The sequence below is a fragment of the Theropithecus gelada genome, chromosome 14, assembly GCF_003255815.1.
Source record: "Theropithecus gelada isolate Dixy chromosome 14, Tgel_1.0, whole genome shotgun sequence".
NCBI classification, from domain to species: Eukaryota; Metazoa; Chordata; class Mammalia; order Primates; family Cercopithecidae; genus Theropithecus; species Theropithecus gelada.
In genome coordinates, this window is record NC_037682.1 from 111184133 (window position 1) to 111199829 (window position 15697).

General features: G+C 51.7%; 1 protein-coding gene and 1 non-coding gene across 2 annotated transcripts in view; one reads left to right on the plus strand and one right to left on the minus strand.

Annotated features, from left to right (window-relative positions):
• NECTIN1 (nectin cell adhesion molecule 1) overlaps positions 1 to 15697 on the minus strand; it is a 93742-nt gene that overhangs the window by 10836 nt on the left and 67209 nt on the right. The gene's annotated exons all lie outside the window — the stretch shown is intronic.
• LOC112607442 lies at positions 10441 to 10542 on the plus strand. Its single transcript, XR_003115792.1, has one exon. It is a non-coding gene; the product is annotated as a U6 spliceosomal RNA (small nuclear RNA).

The window sequence follows — 15697 nt, forward strand, 5'->3', positions numbered from 1 at the left end:
TGGTGGTGGTGATGATGGTGATGACAGTGGTGGTGGTGATGATGGTGGTGGTGATGGTGGTGGTGATGATGGCGGTGGTGGTGATGGTGGTGGTGGTGATGGTGGTGGTGGTGGTGGTGGTGGTGATGATGGTGATGACAGTGGTGGTGGTGATGATGGTGGTGGTGATGGTGGTGGTGATGATGGCGGTGGTGGTGATGGTGGTGGTGGTGATGATGGTGGTGGTGATGGTGGTGGTGATGATGGTGATGACAGTGGTGGTGGTGATGATGGTGGTGGTGATGATGGTGGTGGTGTGATTGATGGTAGTGGTGTGGTGGTGATAATGATGGTGATGTGATGGTGGTGGTGGTGGCGGTGGTGCTGGGCCAGCTGTATGAAGATGAGCACCAGACTCTTCCAGCACCAGCAGGATCCTCCTTCATCACCCACCATGGCTGAGACTTCCTGGAGCCACTGTCCAGCACCCAGCGGGACAGCTGGGCAGAGCACAGGGCCTGAGACTGTTTCTGCAGAAACCAAACATCACTGGTTTGGGGTCATTGTCCCCCGGAGAGCTTTAAAAACAGCCATGTTCCAGGGTCCCAGCCAATGAAACCCCTGGGGTAGAGCCCAGGAAGCTGCCTGTGTAGGGAGGGCCGTGGGAGTATCTGGGGTCTTTGTCAGGTCTCTCCAGCCACCTTCCCTCCCTCAGCTGCTGGCCACTGCACAGGGACTCCCCACACCCAGGAGGCTTCCATTTTCCCCGAGGGTGGGAATTCCAGTGGGTCTAGGTGGCGCTGAGGGAGCCTCCTCTCATCTAGGCTGGCAGGACTCCGACACTCCTGGCCTCCCTTCCTGGGGCTTGGGTCTGAGACTGGGGCAGGAGGGCGTGGGTGGCAACAGCACTAGAATAGTTAAGTTGGACCCCTGCCTCACTGGCACTGTGTGCAGAGTCAGAAAGATGCGAGTTCAGCGCCCATGGAGACAATCCCTGGGCACCTGGGAGCTGGGCTGCAGTGCTGGATTCAAAAGCAGGCTCCAGGCTGGGCATGGTGGCTCATGCCTGTAATCCTAGCACTTTGGGAGACCACGACAGGTGGATCACTTGAGGTCAGGAGTTTGAGACCAGCCTGGCCAACATGGTGAAGCCCCATCTCTACTAAAAATACAAAAATTAGCTGGACACGGTGGGGTGGGCCTGTAATCCCAGCTGCTTGGGAGGCTGAGACAAGAGAATCCTTGAACCTGGGAGGCAGAGGTTGTGGTGAGCCGAGATCGTGCCACTGTACTCCCGCCTGGGTGACAAGAGTGAAACTCTGTCTCAAAAAAACAAAAAAACAAAAGCAGGCTCCACCCATAAGGCATAGTCTGGAGCTGGGTGGAGAGGAAGAGGGAACCTGTATTTGGGCTGGTGAGAGGAGGGAATAGCAGCCTAACTGCCCCTCTTCCCACCCCAACATACATACTGCCCCAGGTCTCAGAAACAGCCTGTCCCCCAACCCCCCCTGCTCCCTGTTTTGGGGACTCATCACTCTCTCCCAGTCTTGGGTGCTCAAGGAGACCCTCACCCACCCACTTGCCCCACCAAGACAGGACCTCCCTGGATGGTTTGAGGGGTGGCCTGGGGAGGGGCCACACATCCAGCTCTTTCAGGCTCTTCCCTTGCTCTCCATCTCAACAGGATTTGGCTCTTGGGGGTCCTCAACAATCCCCAAACCCCCCCCAACTGGCCACCCTATCCTGCCAGCTTGAGCTTCTTGCTACGACAGTCACTGCCAACGGGGACAAGGTGTTCTTCCACCTTATTTCACCTGGGACAAGATGAGTATTTGTTTAAGAGGAATGTTGCCAGGCATGGTGGCTCATGCCTGCAATCCCAGTACTTTGGGAGGCAGAGGCGGGTGGATCACGAGGGCAAGAGATCGAGACCATCCCGGCCAACATGGTGAAACCCCGTCTCGACTAAAAATACAAAAAAATTAGCTAGGCATGGTGGTGTGTGCCTGTAGTCCCAGCTACTCAGGACGCTGAGGCAGGAGAATCGCTTGAACCCAGGAGGCGGAGGTTGCAGTGAGCCAAGATTGTGCCACTGCACTCTAGCCTGGCGACAGAGTAAGACTCCATCTCAAAAATGAGAAAGAAAAAGAGAAAAAAGAAAAAAAGGCCAGGCGCGGTGGCTCATGCCTGTAATTCTAGCACTTTGGGAGGCTGAGGTGGGTGGATTGCCTGAGCTCAGGAGTTCAAAACACACCTGGGCAACACAGTGAAACCCCGTCTCTACTAAAAATACAAAAAAAAAAAATAGTCAGGTGTGGCAAAGTGGGCCTGTAGTCCCAGCTACTTGGGAGGCTGAGACAGGCTAATTGCTTGAACCCGGGAGGTGGAGGTTGCAGTGAGCCAGGACTGTGCCACTGCAGTCCAGCCTGGGTGACAGGGTGAGACTCCATCTCCAAAAATAAAAAAAAAAATTTCAAAAAGAGGAATGTTATCAGGAAAATAAGGAAAACAGGAATGGCAGTTTCTGGAGCACCTATTTCTTCTCTTGATATAATTGATCATCCAGCCGCAGACTCGCTAGAAATCTGTCAAGGTCAGCCCCGCCGGCAGAGTTTGGGCTACTCAGGAGGAAGTGAAGTTCTGGCCACTGAGGGTATTCTAGCTGGGCCTTGGGGTCCCTTTGGTGGGAAATGACCTTGAAAGGTCATTGCATAGTGATAATCCTTTACGCTGGCACAGAAGTTCATGGTTTATAAAGGGTTTTCACCTGCATTCTCATGTATTTGCTTATCCTAGAAAACATGCGGAACATGGGTTGATAGAACCATTTTACAGATGAGAAAACTGAGGCACAAGAGCAAAGTGGCTTTTCCAAAGTCACATAAGGGGAGTGTAAGCTTGCTGGGCTTTTCACTTGGATTCTGAGCCTTGCTGGGGCAGTGGTGCTCCAACTTCAGGGAAACCCACGTTTCTTTTCTTACTCAGTCTGGCATGGAGAGTTCACCCCCATCAACTTGCCTCTTGCTCGTCTGTTTACCCTCTTCTTCCAGGTAGGTCCACCTTTGCTGGGCACTTAGAGGGTAGGCAGAGGTGATTCTGGAGTTAATGAGCCATCAGCAGGGGGAGTGGAAGCATCACCCTCCCATGATCACATTAGCAAGACAGACCCCGACACCCAGGAGGGAATGGATGGAGGAGGGGACCTGAAAAGCTTAGAATTCCCAAAGCAAAAGGCCAGAAGCTGAGGGGCCTCCTGTCTTCCTGGAGTGATGGAGGTTGATGGTTGAGCTGTCTGACCATCTAAGCAGGTGGCCCTCTGTCCTCCCAGGACCCCATGCTGTGGCCTCAGGTCCTTGTGGAAAATCCCCCAAATCGAGTATATATTGAGATAACTTCAGCATGGTCTGAAGTAATTAAAATGAGAGGGGATTTAGATATGTAAATGCTTCTGTTAAAATAAAGTTGAACCCCGTGGAGTTTCTCCTGGCCTGGCCAAGGTGGAAGGCACAAATCCACCCTCCTCAGGCGGAGTTCTGGTTAGAAGAGTGCGTGTGTATTTTGACGCGTTCGGGGAGAGGATGAGCTCCAATACGCTGGGGTGACTGAAGACTCAAGGAATCTGGGGAACTTCAAGACCGGAACATATTTATGGATGTGGTGGGGAGTGGGGCAGTTTAGTTCTGGCAAGATCCATGAGCAGCACCATGGGAAGCTTCACGTCAGGGCAAAACAACCTCAAGAAAAGAAATGGGGACAGCAGCCCTCCAGGTCCTTCTTGGGGAATAGTTGGATCTGACTGGGATTGGGGATGGCTGTGGGCTGGGTAGGGTGGTGTGGACACCGTAATTCTGTGCACAGGCAGTGGGCATCGCATCTTGCTTGCCCCTCACTGCAGCCCTGGGAGTCTCAGGCATTGTGGTCTCCATCTTATACTATTTTCCCCAAATCACTAAGAGACAGACTTGATTGAACCCAGGCCTGCATGACTCCAAGACTGGGCCCACCGACCAGCATTTGTGTGTGTCTAGGCTGTGCTTTGAGATCCCAGAGCACTAACTCAAGCAGGACTGTGGATGCTCAATGCATTTAGTAAGATACAAGCCAAAGGAAAACTGTGAGCCATGGTGGCACTTTGTTTCTTTCTAAGGGGCAGTTCGGGACAGTGTAAAGAGCATTTGGCTTGGAGTCAGAAGGCCTGGGTCCAAGTTCTGAGTCTACTGCTCACCCCGCCGTGTCGCCTTGGGCAAGGCACTGAACCTCCCTGGGCCTCAGGTGAATCATCAGCTAAATAGGCTTGGGCAGACCTGCCCCTTGGTCACCTCCCCTGGGTGATGAGGATCACGGCGCCGAGGTCCCCTTCCTGCAGGTTGAGGGGCCTGGTCTATTCTAGTTACTCCTGGCGACACCTGCATGGAGGTCTGTACTCCTTCCCAGTACTGTGTATTCTACAACTTCTCCAGATCACTTCTGTTCTACAAAATCCTCTTCCATAGCATCTTTTCCAGGAACTCTTTCCTCACGAGCCCGGCCTGCCTCTGATGATGCCATTTGATACCAAACACGGTTCCCACGAGCTCAGGTTTCACCCCACCTGGGGCATTTGCTGATTCATGGGTGTACAAAAACTTGTATGGGGCCCGGGATCCCCTGTGGAGTTAGGCTGGTGCAGTCTCCCTCTCCTGGGCGTCCTCCTGCCCTGATGCCAGGGCATGTATGGCTCTGCCTGTCACAGTTTCTATGGCAGCGGGCAGAGGGTAGAGTCACAGAGTGGTTAGAGACACGGCTTCTGGGGCCACACTGCCTAGGTGTAAAGCCCAGCTCCTCAATGGCTTTGGGGACTTTGGGAAACTGTCCACGTCTTCATGTCCCTGTGTTGGGGGTGATAGCAATAGTGATAATACCTACCTCTGGGGATGGAGGTGAGGATTCAGTGTTACAAAGTATGTTGAACAGTGCCTGGCACTTAGGGAGTGATATTGTAAGTCTTATTTGTGTTTAAAATATCTTGAGTCACTTTGTAATTTCCAAACATCATGTAAATGTAAAGAATTCTTACTGTTGTTAGGCTCCTGGGACTCAATTTCCCCATTTGAGAGTTGGGGAGAATGATCTTTGAGGTTCCATCTGATTCCAATGGTCTGTAATTCTTGGATAGGTAGTTAGACCTCTTGCTTGGGGTTTGCATGAGTTGAATTACAGGGACAAAAGAATAGGGCATGGAATAGGACACCCATGAGCCCAGGCTTTGGAAAGGAGAATTTGACCTCTGGGAGGTGACAGCAGAAAACGAGAGGAGGTAGAGGGTTTCAGAGGGAGAAGCTTCCCAATCAGGGGACTTTGGGTACTATCCTTATCCCAGAGCCTGCAGGAAGGCCAGCACCAGCCAGCTGGGGGCTCTAATTCCCACTGGGGCTTGGGTGTGTCTTCAGAAAAAGTATCATGTGAGAGACCTACAGTTTTCATTGATCAAGCCCGCAGATCTTCCTAGGGTGAACAGATACTTCTGTGGAGGAAATCCTGGAGACAGACAGCCGCAATCTTTCTTAGGGGGGGGTCTGTCCTTACCACCCCACACTCCTTAAGTGGGCTGTCGGAGGAGACAGGGGGAGCCTGCTCCTACCATGGTTTTCCCTGGAGCCCCTTCTCTGTTCCCCTCTCATGGGGGCTTGGATTGTTTATTTTGTTAGAAGGGCAGCTCCTTCTCTTCTCTGCAGGGAAGGCAGAGTGGGTCACTCTCACAGTGAGGGATGAGACCATGCCCACCCCAATCCCCCCACTCCCACTGCAGCTGCTGCCCACCAGACTTCTCTGGAAGCTGCCCTTGGCCACTATCACCCCAGGCACCTGGGCTCAGGATCAATTGCAGTAGATCAGGGAGATGGAGTGGGGTGTGGTGATTCATCACTGTCAGGGCTGTCTAAGAGCTCTGGGGCGGACCTGCTACCGAGCCCTGCTGCTTTGTCTTCAGGAGCAACTTGGGAGGGGCCGCCAGGCTCCCATCTTCCATTGCCCAGGCTCTTTGTTCCATATGCAGAGAGGGGTCATGGAATCAGAGAGGCAAGGCCTTGCTCAAGGTCACCTGGTGAGAAGTAGCAGAGCTGGTTGCAGAGCCCAGTCCCCTGTCTCCTAGTCCAGGCCTCTAGCCAGCATATTACCTCCCTCCCGTCAGCTGCCATCCAGCCCTGACCACCTGCCCTTTTCTTCCAACCCATTATAGTCAACAAGGAAAATCTCATTTGGTGTGACTTACTGTCCCCTGTCCTTCTTGTCATGAACCCCCCAGGAAGTTTCCATTGCTTAGGATCAATTGTGGGGACCAGAGGAAGGTTTTCCAGTGAACCCCACCCAGTGTGGTCACATGACACCTCGAGGCCTCATGCCAGTCACTCTGTTGTGCCTCAGGACTCCTGTTTCCTGATGGCTGGCTTGTCCTTCCTGTTCCTCTGGGATTCCTCCAGAGCACATCTCCTCCCCCTCCTTCTCTGGCTCTACCCATCCTGTCCCAGCCTCTCCAGTGCCTCCTAAGCCACCAGAACAGGGATCTCTCCTAGAAGGCCCCAGCCTGGCTGACTAGATACACACCAACCCTTCCTGTTGAGCTCCAGGGGCCTTCAAACACTCTGTTTTAAAAGCCTTGGAACCTTTCAAAATCCTACATCTCTGATAGTCATATGAAAAAGTGCTCAACATCCTTAGTCATAGGGAAATGCAAATTAAATCATAATGACTTACCACTATGCCCTTGCCAGAAAGACTAAAAACTAAAAGGATGGATGGCACCAAGAGTGGGCGAGAAGCAGAGCCATGGGAACTCTCATATGCTGTTGGTGGGAGCGACATTGGCACAGTCACTCTGGAACACTGACTGTGTCTACTAACCCTAGTTCCACTCCCAGCAGAAATGAGGATGATGGGCCCCAAAGTTACGTACAAGAATGTTTGTAACAACTTTATTCATAATTGTCCCAAACTGGAGATCGCTCACATCCCCACTGATGGTAGAAGAGAGAGGCACACTGTGGCCTTTTCACACTTTGGGATAATAATACACAGCAATGGACAACAGACCTCATGGGTGAGGCTTACAGACATCATGTTGAGTGAAAGCTGCAAAAATAGTATACTCGATTCTATTCTATGTATAGAATAGACTAGATATGACTCCATTTCTGTGAAGTTCCAGAATGGGGGTCATGCCTGGGAGGGAGCATGAATGACTCACAGTCTTGATCCGGGGGTGGTGACATGGGTGTGTACAAATGGAGCTGAACCCCTAAGATCTGCGTGCTTTACTGTTGTTACCGCGTGCTTTACTATTGTTACTGTATTCCTCAATAAAAAAGCTTGAAAATGAAAAATAACAAAGTACCAAAACCTTACACAGGATCATGGTAAGTAAAAATGATCACTGTTGAGACCTATCCTCTCGCTTCCCATGTCAGGCGGCTCCTGGGGCATTTCTGTGGATGAAACTGTAGAAGGCACTGGAAGCCTTTGCTCTGGGGTGAATGTGGCCTCACGTTCCTGCAGCTGGCCTCATGCCCCCTGCAGGAGGGTGGCCCAGTGCGGGGATCCCAACCCAACCCTGCCCTGAGGGGCACATCCCGATTCCTCCAGACCTGTGCTGCCCCTCCACAGGCTGGTGGGTCATGGTGCGAAATGATGTAAATCAGAGAGAAAATAAGGGAGTGGTGCTCACGACGTAGCCAGGAAGGCACAGAGCTGGGATCCCACCTGGAACTTGGCAAGTGTCTTACTACTTGATGTTGTTTCCATGACAAGTTCTGTTTCCCCGCTTAGGGCAGATACACAGTAGTGAAAATAACAGTAAGCAAGGATACTATGCTAGTTTAGTGCAGCTGAGCACTCAGTCTGTTCTAGGGGTTCTGCTGAGTGCTTTTACAAGGAGTCAATTCTCCTTTCATCCTTACAGCCATCGGTGGCAAGTATCCCTATTACCTGCTTTACAAATACCTTACTCCATATATGAACTATCTTTATACAACCCAGTAGTCTACTCACATAGATTGAGAAATAAAATTCAGGGAAGGCAGGCACCTTGCCGAAGTTTTGCAGAGCTGATAGGTGGTGGAACCAGGGATTAATCAAGGTCAGTTTGACTCTAAGGCCCTGTCTCTTTCCTTTCACCAGGTTTTCTATAAATGTCTGCTGTGGACTGAACTGATGGAATCAGCATCCAAAAGGAATGCCACAGGCTGAAATGCTGTCCCTCATCACCAAGATAAAACATTGCAGAGATGCATGAAAATTGCATTTGGGGAGTAAATAGGCAGCCCAAGTACAGAGTTAAGAAGATCTGCTTAGAGGTGGCACACATGAAAACAACTCAAAGGTTTACTTGCCCATCCAAATATCCATCCATCCATCCATCCATCCATCCATCCATCCATCCATCCATCCATCCACCCACCCACCCAACCCCCTCCTGCCCCAGAAGTTTAACCACCAGGATTGAGCCCCTCTGTGTCCCATGCCAACCTCTTAAGGTTAGATGGGTTGGCTGTGCCCAGTGTGTAAGAGGGGGTAGGCCAGGTTCAGGGAGGACACACAGACAATTCCTCACCTCTCCACCCCTATCCCCTGCTGGTCAGACCAGTTCCAGGGACCAGTATTTAATACTTGGCCCTCAGAATGGGAAGGAGATGGCAATGTGTGTGTGTGTGTGTGTGTGTGTGTGTGTGTATGTTTCTTCAGGAACACCTTTTTTATTTTTTTTGAGACGGAATCTTGCTCAATCACCTAGCCTAGAGTGCAGTGGCATAATCTCGGCTCACTGCAAGCTCCGCCTCCCCAGTTCAAGCAATTCTCCTGCCTCAGCCCCCTGAGTAGCTGGGACTACAGGCGCCCGCCACCACGCACGGCTAATTTTTTGTATTTTTAGTAGAGACCGGGTTTTACAATGTTGGCCAGGCTGGTCTCAAACTCCTGACCTTATGATCTGCCCACCTTGGCCTACCAAAGTGCTGGGATTACAGGTGTGAGCCACTGCGCCCGGCCCAGGGACTTTTTAAAAAAATATACTTAATTTTTTTTTTTAAATTTTTTTTTTGAGATTAAGTTTCACTCTTGTTGCCAAGGCTGGAGTGCAATGGTGCGACCTCGATCCACTGCAACCTCTGCCTCCCAGGATCAAGTGATTCTCCTGCCTCAGCTTCCTGAGTAACTGGGATTACAGGCACCCACCACCACACTCAGCTAATTTTTTGTATTTTTAGTAGAGATGGGGGTTTCACCATGTTGGCCAGGCTGGTCTCGAACTCCCGACTGCAGGTGATCCACCCACCTCGGCCTCCCAAAGTGCTGGGATTACAGGCGTGAGCCACCATGCCTGGGTAACAGACTTTTTTTTTAAAGAGCAATTTTAGGCTCACAGTAAGATTGAGTAGAAGGTACAGACAGTCTACGGGAAATAGACTCCCTAACTCCACATAGGTATGGCCTCTCCCACTATCAAAAATCCCACACTAAAAATAAAAGAAAAAACATTTTACACCAGAGGGGTCCATTTGTGGTAGTCGGTGAACACACACGGACACACTGTGACGGGTCCGTAGGTAACTGGGGTTGTTTGATGTTGGTGTGAGGGCTTGCTCTGAGCTGGCCATTGTGACAATGCTTTCCCACAGCTACTGATCAATGGAGTCAAGACTTGAACCCAGGTTTGCCTGACTCTGAAGCCCAGGCTCCTAACAGCTGTGTTGCTAAGTGGCCTGATGATGATAGCATAGGTTTAAATATCTGAAAAAGCGGTTTGGTGGGGAGTAGCCGTCTTCCGGTATTTGAAGGACTATCCCAAGAAGGTTAGATGGAGTTATTCTGTGTAGCTTCCCAGGGAAATATCTAGATGACCAACGGGTGAAGCTTAGGGGAGGGAAATTTTGTCCGCATAGAAGGGTAGCCCTGTGGCATCAGGGCTTACTTTGAGAGGCAATGACTTGCCCAGCACCAGAGGCTGGGCACATTTGGAGGGAAACCCCTGTCTTGGGGAAGGTTGGGCTTCACCACCTGAAAGGTCTCTTTTATTTTGATTTATTTATTTTAAGCACAAGATCTCACTCTGTCGCTTATCCTGGGGTGCAATGGTACAATTAGAGCTCACTGCAGCCTCCAACTTCTGGGCTCAAGCAATCCTCCCACCTCAGCCTCCTAAGCAGCTGGGACCACAGGTGTGCGCCACACCTGGCTAATTTTTTAATTCTTTGTAGAGATGCAAGTCTTGCTGTGTCACTCAGGCTAGTTTCAAACTCCTGGCCTTAAGCGATCCTCCCACCTCAGGTCCCCAAAGGGTTGGGATTACAGGTAGGAGCCACCATGCCCAGCTAAAAGGCCTCTTTTGACTCTCATTTTGATCAGTTCAATTTGGTTCAGCCTCTGTTGAGCACCCACTCTGTGCTCGCTCTGGGCTGGGTACTGGGGATGAGTAAGCCATGATCCCAATGCTTGCTTTGGCAGCACATGTATTAAAATTAGAACGATACAGAGACAATTAGCATGGCCTTGTGCAAAGATGACATGCAAATTTGTGAAGCATCACATTAAAAAAGAAAAAGACAAGATCCCAGCCCTCAAGGGGCTGCCAGCCTACGTTGGAAGGCAGCTTGTGCCGTTCTGTTACTTGCTATCCCTTTTTGCCCTGGAAGCCATAGGGGCTCTCAGGGATGAGGGTCCCAGGAGTGTTGCAAAATGAAAAGGAGCTGGCTACTGAGGGGAATGGTGGGCATGAGCAGGATATCAGGCTGGGGAACCCTGGCCAGCTGGTCTCTGGTTCAGTCATCCCCAAGGAGGTCTTTACTCACTGTGGAATAGAAGAGGCCTTTGTTAGGGACCTTCGGCCCGTCCTCAGGCAGAGAGCGGAGGACTCTTAAGAGCACAGGCCCTGCTACCCTCCCCTTCCGCCTCTCTCAGAGGGTCCTCCCTCATCTGCCTAAAAGGGATATAGGGGAACCGTCACCTTCCTTCATAAAGCACATTCACTTCTCCTAGGTTGACAGCATCATGGAGCAAGGAGCTCCATTCAGAGAGGGCCTATGGGACCTCCTGCCTGGGCTCTTTCATAATCCCTCTTCCCCTTCTGGAAGATGCCCAGGGACCAAGCGCCCATAGGTGATCTAAATCCCAAAAACCTGCTTCATGAGGATTATGGGTGTGGCTCCATTCTGCCCCCTACTTGCCTCAGGTGGTGACCTCCATTACAGTCATCTGGGATCCCAAGTCTCACAGGTGACGATAATGATGAACATGAAAGTGATGGATGACAACTAATGATGACAACAGTAAATAGCATTATTCAGCACTCAAACCCTATGTGTGCTAATTCACGGAATCACCCAACTCCCCACCCCTTCAGTCCCATTTTCCTATCTCAAGACCCACCTCTTCCTCAGGACTGACACCTGGGGCGGCCTCTGCCTCCACGCTGGCTATCCATTCGAATCTCCTGGGTAGCTTATTAAAAATATGCCTGTTAGGGCTGGGCGCAGTGGATCACGCCTGTAATCCCAGCACTTTGGGAGGCCGAAGCGGTGGATCACAAGGTCAGGAGATGGAGACCATCCTGGCCAACATGGATGAAACATGGTGAAACCCTGTCTCTACTAAAAATACAAAAATTAGCTGGGTGTGGTGGCGCATGCTTGTAGTCCCAGCTACTGGGGAGTCTGAGGCAGGAGAATCACTTGAACCAAGGAGTCGGAGGTTGCAGTGAGATGAGATCCCACCGCTGCACTCCAGCCTGGTGATAGAGCAAGACTCTGTCTAAAAAAAAAAAAAAAAAGCCTGTTACCAGGCACAGTGGCTCACGCCTATAATCCCAGCACTTTGGGAGGATTGCTTGAGGCCAGGAGTTTGAGACTAGCCTGGGTAACATAGGGAGACCCCTGTCTCTACATAATAACAATAATTATAATAATAAAAATAAGACTAGCTGGGCATGGTGGCAAGTGCCTGTAGCCTATTTGGGAGGCTGAGGCAAGAGGATTGCTTGAGCCCAGGAGGTCGAGGCTGCAGTGAGCCGTAATTGTGCCACTGTACTGCAGCCTGGGTGACAAACCAAGACCCCATTTCAAAAAAAAAAAAAAAAGTCTGTCTAGGCCCCAATCCCAATCCCAGAGGCTCTGACCCTATTGGCGTGGGGCGAGGCCTGATTTTTAAAAATCCCCAGATGATTCTGGAGTGTAGCCTGAGTCAAGTTCTCTGCGCTCAATGGGGCCTGTGATGTATGTTGATGATTGATGCCCTACAGCTGGGTCTCAAGCCAGGCAGCCAGCCCTGTGCTTTTCTCCATGGAGCTCAAGATGAGCTTGGATGCCAAGTTGCCAGAAGGGCCAGATTAGATGAGGCCCCAGCTCCTGGAGTGTCTGTGTGTGCTATGTGTGTGCTGTGGGAGGCATGGTTGGCAGAGGGGAGGCTGGGGTGAGGACATTGCCTGCAGCGCCTCATCTGGGAGTTGTTTGGGGGATGCGGAGTGGAAACGCAGTCCCCCATAGAGAGAGACTTGGTCTGGCTCTGCCATCAAGCCTGTAAACCAGGGGAGAAAATAGGATCTGGGGTCCAAGAAGCCAACATCTGGGTAGAACCCAAGGACTGCTCTGCATGGTGCTGCTCTGCATGGTGTCTGGAGGATGTGGGGGCAGAGCCTCCAGCTGTGGGCACTGGTACAGAGTGCCGGTTTCAGAAGCAGGTCTAGCTGGAGCTCCCCTAGAGCGTTCAGAGGGCTTTCCTCCTCCAACTTTCTCACCCAATCCATGTCCTACTCATTCTTCAAACCATGTCAGATAGAACCTTTTCCAGGAAGTCTTCCCTGATGAGCCCATCTGACTCTGACAGCTCCACTTAACACCAATAGGGATCCTGCAAACTCAGTTTATATCCCACTGGGGGTTCTTGCTGCTTTGTGAGGGAACAGAAGCTTGTACTAGATCTAGCATCCTCCCAGGAGTCAGGCTGGTGCCATCCCTTCCCCTGGGTTCCTCCCCTCCTGCTGCTCTTGGGATGTGGCTGTGCCCTTGAGCATATTTGGCACACACTTGGGCCAAATCATAGTTTCCTCTCTAGATTTTAGTTCTCCATGTGCAGAATGAGTGTGTTGGAGTAGATGATCTCTTTTAGAACAACTAATGTAAGATGGTAAATTCTCAAGGCTGCCAGAAATACTCTTAACAGATCTCTGTCTGGAGAACTCCTACACATCCTTCAAGGTCCAGGTGAAATGTCACTCCAGACCCTCCCAAACACAATGACCCACTCCTGTCCTGTGCTACCCCAGCACTTTACACACAAGTCTGCGACAGCCTGTGGCAAGGATGGCACTGGCCATTTTGGAATCAGGGATACCCAGGGTTCTGAATTCTTTAGAGCTGGGATGCTGGGTGTGGCTGTCACAGGATTGCGGTCCCAGAGTGGCCAAAAACGTGTTGTAAATGAATAAGTGAATTCCTGAATTCATCAAGTTTATCTCCTTAACCGTCTGCAACCAGGAGTGGGTAGGATAGGGGAATGGAGAGAAAGGCCTCTACGGTCTCCAGAGAGGAGCTTAGTCCTGGGCCCACCAGCCAAGATAGGGATATGGTGGACACATCCCAGGGGGACCTTAGACACTCAGACAGGTGCTGCTTCCGGGCCTTTGGTCCTCTGCTCTGCTGAGGGTGGTGTTGGAGGGATGGAGGCAAGGGTTGTGGTTTGGGCAGAAGGAGCCACAGCCTAGCAGAAAGTTCTTCCAAGGCCCAACTGGACTAGAAGACTAAGAGTATGGCCCTGGACTCCCAGTATCCTTTGGGCCAGGATGTCTGTAAGGGGACATCCTGGCACCGAGGCCTGGGGAAGGGACTGAGTCTGGCTTCTCCAGCCCAAAGCTCTGTCCAGAGGGGTTGTGCCTGAGACTAATCGACTTGCCCTCCTTCCGCTGCTGGAGAGTCTTGGCTAATTTGCCAGAACACTCTAGTTAAATGCCAATTAGGACGTTCTGTCCACTGCTGTCTTCCAATATATTAATAATGTAATTAAGCATTTATTGCCTGCACAAATTAAAAATTAACTTAAACGGACAGCCTGGAAAACTGAGGAAGTGACCGCTTAAACAACCAATTTGCATCTCATTCGAATATCAACATCTAAACACAGCCCCTTCTAGGATGCTGGGTTTGGCCTTCCAGAGGAGGCTCAGCCAGCTGCCAACAGCTGCTGGCTTCTCCTTCTGCACGCCTACTTCTGCCTGTCCAGCCCCAGTCCTGGGTGTGGAGGATGTGACCTTGCCCACAACGGGCAGGAGGGTTTTCTGCTAAGCAGCCATCTTGGCTCTATCATTCCTACCCCCTCCCTTTCCCAGGAGTCGTTGGTATGGATTTCAGTGAAAGGAGATGCTACTGGGTGCGGGGGGTGACGGAGGGATGGCTGGGAGGGGGCAGTCTCTGAAGCCCCTGCCACTTCCACCCCCAGGATCAATTTGTCCTGCATTCCAGCCCAGGAGATGGGAAGCAGATGGTGCTGGTGGGGAGAGTGGGGAGGTAACCAAGGAACAAGAAGACCTTCTCTCCAAACAACCAGCCCCCTGGAGAGAAATGGGGGACACAGGAGGGGTGGGTCACAGGGAGAGCTTGCAGGGGCTGGGGCTGGGCAGTATCTTCGAAATAGAAGATGAAAGGATAAAGCTCTCAGCTCTTCTCCATCCACAGGGAGCTAACACAGCAGGTGTGACACTGCTGGTTTTCGTCTCCAAACAGCCACAGGAGGGGACATGGCAGGAACAGGACAGCAGGAGTGGGTAACAGGGGAACTGGAGTCGGGGGCAGGAGGCACCCATACCCCCAGGAAGGCGCCAGCCGGTGCAGGGCTCTCCCTCTCTGCTGTGTGCACCCCCCGCCCTCTTAGGCCTTACTTTCTTAAAGGCCTTCCTCTGCCTGTGGACGCCCACCCCTCCGTCTACGATGCTGCCGTCAAAGTCCACAGTCTTCTCGCTTGCATGGAAGATGGTTCTGGGGCAGCCTGTGAGCAGTCTCCCTCAGGGCCCCTGCTCCTCTGGAACCCTGGAACCTGGGCACGGGGTGGAGGTCCCTTCCCCTCACCATCCCTCTGCACCACCCCGTCCAGCTCCACCCCTTCCCCGTCCCCACTGCCATAGAACAGGGCAGTGATGGGATGCAAACCAGTTTGTTTTAAACACTTTATTTATAAAAAAGTACATTTTTTTTCCTCAATACATTTTCAACCCATCATTTTTTTTTAATACAAGTAAAAGGGGGTGATGCAAACACCCCCAGGTCAGAACCAGGAGGATCTGCTGGGCTGTCCCCGGACCAAAGGCGGAAAGGGCGACAAGACGCCGAAGCAAGGTAGCGCATCACGCTTGGAGGGGAGGGTGGCAGCTTCTCCTGGATTCTTTTCATTTATACAAAAAAGGAAAACCAATTTTTTTCGACCAAGAATCCCATTCCTCACAGCAGGGGTCAGAAGAGCAGCAGCACCAAGTGGGACAGGGGCTCCTCCTGGCCTTGCAAGCTGGGCAGTGTTGGCAGCGGTGGCAGCAGCAGAGGCCTGGGCACCCTCACCACCTGGGCCGCAGCAGAGGGGCCTGCCTCCTGGCATCCCCGGCACTAGGCGGTGTGTGAAGCCTCCCTGTGGGTGTGGGGACCTGGGGTGCCCCCACCTGCCCCTCACTAGGAGAGGGTTTCTGTTGGCAGTCAGGCTTTGGCGGTCTCTGTCT